Consider the following 6,564-nt stretch of genomic DNA (forward strand, 5'->3'; position numbering starts at 1 on the left):
TGGTGTTCTCTGGATATGCTCCAGAGCCTTGATATCTTTCTTATACTGAGGGGCCCAAAACTGAACTCAGTACTTAAGGTGCTGCCTCATAGTGCCAAGTGCAGAGTAATTAATTAATTACCTAAGTAGGTAATTCTACTTAATTCTGTGGCTCTTCGAATTATCTCCAACTAACACTGTAAAAAGGTAAGCCTTCTGGAACACCTGAGAGCTCTCAAAGACAAAGTTCATGCCTGCTTGGTGCCTTAGGGAGAACGCTAACTTCTTCATTTGATCAGGCTAAACTGCATGCAAAACATTCTGTCAGCAGGTCTTCAGAACTTTTCCAAGAGTTAAGCTAACAACCACCAGGTGGAAGTTGTTTGGGTTGTTGTCTTCTTACGTCTATTTTGGACAAGCTTTTAACCTTAGCACACATATATTTGCAATTTTTTTCTACATAGATCTCTGTCTGTTGCGCAGCAAAAAAGTATAACGAAATATTGACGGGAAGGGTCAACCTTTACTGCTGTACCACCAACGTCTGCCTCTGACATTGTGGAGCAACATAATGAAATAGGAAGCATTAATTTCAGAGTCACCTATGCATTTTCAGTATATATTAAACATATTGATATGATTGGGAAGAAAAGTTGTTGAAAGTTTGTCCAATATTTGACAGATCAAAGACTTCTGGCATTGGTGAGGTCTAGTTATACAACAGCCCCATATGAATTACATAGATTTTCATTACATAAGGTTAAAAATACACCGGCAGGCAGCTCTTCTAACATGCTAATGCCTTTGTTTATCTTCTGCCCTGTTTCACAGTCGAATTATAGAATCATAGAATCATAGAATCACCAAGGTTGGAAAAGACCTAAAAGATCATCCAGTCCAACCGTTTACCTATTACCAATAGCTCCCACTAAAGAATACATTATTATTGAATTATTCATGTATTTAGCAAATGAAGCTATTTTTGTTGTTGTTTTTGTTTTTTAAACTGCTGGTGATATGTGGTAGAAAGCATTGTAGGCAAGGGTATCATTCCAGCTTACACTCCTGGGGTCTGGCTGTTTTACTCAAACTAGCTTCTTTCAAAACCTCTGTTTTCAGACCTCCTCCCTGTCTTAAAAAATCCATAAGTGACAGGGTGCTTTGCTCTTCAGCTGTTCTTTTGTTAAATGTATTACATACCAGAAGAGGATTTCTTATTACCAAAGAAGTATTATAAGATAAGGAATACCTTGCCAATGAAAACATGAAGAAAAGAACAAGGGAATCCTGTCATTTTCTTAAGATGCACCTTCCAAGCAGAAAGCCAGAGAAACCTGCTCTGGCCTAACCCAAAAATAAACAAAAAAACTTTCCTTCTCTGCAATATGAAGTGTGACTTAGTCAAAGGGGCTAAAGAACAAATCTCTGCCTCTGAACAAGTCTCTGTTTTATAATGATGCTTGTGGAAAAAAGAAAAGAACTAGAGTGCAGAGAGTAGAAAATATAATAAGAATGTTTTACAGGATTGACAGAAATTCCTTGCAAGTATTTACAAAGACCCATGCTGATTACTCTTATTCCCGGCTATTACTAAGTACATCTAGAGTGTGACCGCTGCTTGCATTATGCTTTTGAATTATTCATTGCTCTTATTTTCAAACAAAATACGTATTTGAACAGTCTTTAGCCTTTGAGGTTAATTTTTTCACTAAAGCATGGAAAGTTAAGGTGAACTCTAACGCTCAGAGAAATATAATTCTCTGTTAAAAACCTTGCCTGCTGAAAAGGAAGTATGAAAGACAGCAACCAAACAGAATGTCTGAGGTACACCTGTTAAAATTAGCATTATGGTACTTTACAGGCTGTGTGGACAAGGAAGATCAGGTGACAAATTACAAAAAGAAGCAAACAAAAACATGAAAACTGACATCTGCTGAAGATCCTGCTGCAAGACAAGCAATGCTAAAAAGAGAATTCAGCCTTGAGCCAGTGCCACCGGCAGACTTACATGTGCATCCTGGAGCACATTCTGGCTACTGAATTGGTCTCGTTCAAATTAAAGCTGCTGTCAGGAAGAAGGAGTGTCAGAAAAATATGACCTGTTTCATAAAATTCTTCATGTGTATTTTGGAAAAAGTTTAATTAGCTGTCAAACTTTCCCTTGTCCATTTTCATTTCAAAGCTGCACATCTAAGCAGTGAGTGGTGGCTCACAGCTTTCTGGTTTGTAGAAAGTGTACTATCGTACAAAGTTCACCTGGTTTTATTGTAGTCTGATCTCCAAAAGAGGATTTTCTATACTGTCTATATCTGCTTCCGACAATTACTTTTACTGAAATATAATTTAAAGTAGTTGTCTGATTCCATCATCATATGACAGAAAGGAAAAAAAATCATTTCTATATGAAATAAAATCATTTCTATAGAACAGTTGAAAATATAGAGGAGACCCTGCTAGTGATCTGGCTGCAGGATAAAGCTTTGCTATTCCTGCCACCCATGGAGCTACTCCCCTGTCCTCACCCTCCTCCTGTTAGCTTGTCCCTTCTGTTAGCCCCTTTTCAATGTCTTGCTATTGAAAAAGGAAGTCTATTATATTTTTTTCTCATGAATGGTCACTGTAACTGCTAAAAATCAGTGCTGGATTTCATGTAAGTAGAGCTGCAGAGGGTACACAATTTTTCTCAGAATCTGACTTTTTTTATGAAATTGTTTTCAGCTGCTATGAACTTAAACATTTTTGGCTATTTGTTTTTTAAAGCTGCTTTATTCCTTTTTCCACATGCTTATTTTCTACTGGAGAAAAAGATTACATAAATAGAAGAGGTAAAAAGAATCAGAAAGAAAAACTGAAATTAATGTCTTACTTTCTGTAATTTTCACTGGAATGTTCCCAAAGAAAATAAATGTTCCAGACATTCTCAAGTCATACCATGGTCTGTCTCCTCTCAGGGTTCAACCCATCTAATCCTGTGAGGCCTGCTGGACAATCTAGCTTCTTCATGATTATTATTAGGACAAGTTACAATTTTTACTTTTCCCCTGAGACATAAATTGGCACACTCTCCTGTAGCCTCTCTTGACTACATTGATTTGTGCTTCTAATTCAAGAACAGTTTTTGGCTAAAATATCTGTTTTGTTTCAAATAGAATATGTGGTAAAAGTCGCTACATTTTATTTCCTGCTCTGTTACTAATGACTAAGCATCCCCCATGTCTGAATTTTTTTCTAGCAGAAATGAAATCTAAATCTGTCATCTAATAATAGCTCTCTCAGGGATTTGAGACTTCCGAATCCCTTTACAGTCTTTCCTCATAGTATTTTGTTCTCTTCTCTTGGCAGGTGTTCTAGGGCTGAGATTTCACTTTTTAAGGTGCTATGAGTAGCATCTGTAGAATCTGAATGACTTCAGTTTACACAGCTGAAAGGAAAGCTCAGGGCAGTGAGGCATCATGCCATGTTTAGAGGTTTTGTGTTTACTATGAGATGTAAATTTTTCAAGATGGATGAGATGTGACAGGGCATCCATTAAGGTTATCCCTTTTTAGCCTTCTTTATTGAATGAAAATGTCTAATGACTCTAAGTGCTGTTTATGACAGAGACCTAGAAATCAAATATTACATCTCAGACTATGCGCACAGCCCTTTACAAACACATAAAATGAGTAATCAAATATACCTCTGAAAAGAGAGAACCATTAACTTCTATTTTCTAGAGGAGGAATGCACTCATTTGTCCTTGTAAAGATTAAAGGAAAAACTTTTTTCCAATTAGATCCGTTACTTCAGGAGCAGATGCTCTTGAGTTTGAAACTGCATGGTACAAAGTGCTCACACAGGCTGTGCATGGCCCCTCCCAATGGCAGCAGAATGCACATAACAACTCAGTTGGGGTTTTTCAGCTCAAAATTTTATGACAGAAGACACCCTGAGAGAGAAAGCTTTGTTTTGCCTTAGGGAGTGTATTCAGGCTCAGGGGAGGCGACTGCTAATTGCAGATAACATCATAATGGCTCTTGCCAGAGAGCAGCTGGTTCCATGCAGTAACAGGATTAAAGCCTTCTCTTCTGGCAGAGCAGTTAGGGCTCAAGCACCGACTCCTCCTCCATGTGGAAGTCATCAAAATGCAGGATTGGGCAAGATGCTGGGCTTGCAACTGCAGGTCAACGCAGGTTGTTTCTCTGCCATCACCTTTGCATGATCACACCAAATCAAATGTCTGAGCAGGCCAGGCATGTGAACTGCAGCTCCTGCTCCAGGTCTTCAGACATCTGTAATGGGAGGAGAAGGCAGCCTTGTGGGTGAGCAGGCTTTCCTCTCATAGGAAAGCCTGCTCTCGTTGATAGATAGGTAGATCAGGACACGAGTTCATGTGACAAGCTTGCAGGGATTTGGTGATGAGATCTCAAAACTCACTCTAAATCACAGCTTCAACACCACTCTAACCCCTATTTCTGAAGTGCTGGTGGCACCGCTGACTCAGTAGCTAAGAGCCTGAGGTACTCTTTGAGATGACATTGGGTTTGAACTATATTTTCTCATGAAAGTTTAAAAAATGAATCATTGACTATCTTAAAACAGGGCCTTGAGAGAAACAGTTTTCAAGGGCTGCCCCTTCTGTAGGGCATGTCCCTCCAGGACTACCAGCGCTGCATTTTTGTAGGAGCCAAACAGAAACTCAGTTACTACAAATATAAAACAGCAAACTCACGTTTGTTACAAGTCACTTATGGAAGAAATTCACTTGGAATTTATATTTCAGAAAATTTTCCTTATACTGCAGTAAAAGTTAAAATAATAAGAAAGGAAGAAATCAAATCATTTATACAAATAAACACTCCCAAATTCTTTTAAAAATAACCTGTGTGGTTGGACAATATTAATGCTACTGAGAGAAGTTTGACAACTTACTATACATGAAATCACCTCATGCTTTTAAACTTGGGGTCTCTGTTACTGGGAAGTGGCTGTCACCCTCTATGTTTGTTTTGCCTTTATAATAACTGGAACTGGTCCCTGGTTAGGAAGTTTGTAGTAGGATGGGGTTAACTATGATTCAGCTAAAATTCTGCTTTGTTTTATACTGTGGTATGTTAAGCTATGGGAACTACAGGTTAAGCTTCACTGCATTGCTGAGATTTTTAGAGCATCAAACTGTCAAATGTCTTTTGAGGAGCATTAGTCTTTAAAACATGACATCTTTCTGCCTGCTATCTCGTCATATTTTCTGTCTTCTAGTTACAATAGTATTTTCCTTCCATTACTAACTGAGAACATATTTTCATTAGAATTATTTGAGCAAATTAACCCACCAAATCCCATTTGTCTGCTTCAGACCCCATTTCTAATACTGATTTCAGTAGAAATGAAGGTAAGGGAGGATTAATTCACAAATTCTCTTCAAGAAATAGGGAAATGTTTTATAATAACAGCAGGGAGCTATTCTTTCCAGTCAGTGATTAAGATAAATGCTCTAATTTTTTTGATATAGAATGTAAATTAAATTACTCAGGAGCATATTTTGAGTGAGTGCTCTGAGCTGATCTCTTTGTCATGAACACTAGACATGCTCTGTGGCTGTTATAGCTTTCAGTGTGAATGGAAGATTGAGCCTAAGCTTGAGACATAAATTTTCTGACACTATCCTGTTTTGAAGGCAATGCAGTCGATATCTGGGAGAAAGCTATGCAGCTGAAAAGCTGTAATTGCCTTGTCTGGCAAAGAAATATTGCCTCCTCTTTGGTTGGAGGCATGCAGAATGGAGGAAGTGGACAGCAAGAGCTAGAGAATGCTGACAGAGATAAAGCAGCCAGGCTCAAGACAACTTGGACAATACTGGCCAGCCAGGGCCCAAATGGGGCTGCTTTACCCACATCCTGCAATTTGTGTGATTTCATTTGTAAATAAGCTTGAGCCAAGCTTATACTAAGTGTAGCAGCCGAAGGAAGAAAAAGTGTTGCATGCATGTGAGGGGGCTGCAGGTCCCACCTGGGGCTTTTCTGATGGGGCCAGCTGTGTGTGAGGCAGTGGATCTCCCATTGTTGTGGACAGATCTGTCACCATGGCTCATGTTAACAGCACCGATATCACCTGCTGCCTTACACAGAGGTTGACAGAGATATGACCCTAAACCTGAATGCACTTAATTTATGTTATAAATATTATTACACATATATATTATCATATATATATATATATAAGTATAGGTATCATTCATGAAAAACTTTGTTTTTGTCTTGTCTGTGAAACTACACAGATTGAATAAGCAGAGAAGCACAACTTTAAAAAAGATCTGAAGTGTTATACTAATGAAATTTGAATGCAAGAGGAAGAATCTAGAATGAGTTTTCTATTCCTATTGAGCAATCAGAACTGGGCCATGAAACTAGTTGGTGTCTAAAGATAATTAAATAAATGGATCAAGATCTGAAATCTCTTTAAAATAAGTGAAAGCATCTTTTTTCTGTGTAGGCTGGTAGTGAGCAGCGAGCATTTGTTCTTGTCCTCTGCACACTGCAGACATCAGTCAGCCTCTCATTTGGCACAATATAATGTAACATTTTAGAATAATCTATATTTATCATT

Source organism: Meleagris gallopavo, chromosome 8 (assembly GCF_905368555.1).
Source record: "Meleagris gallopavo chromosome 8, MGAL_WU_HG_1.1, whole genome shotgun sequence".
In the NCBI taxonomy this organism is placed as follows: Eukaryota; Metazoa; Chordata; class Aves; order Galliformes; family Phasianidae; genus Meleagris; species Meleagris gallopavo.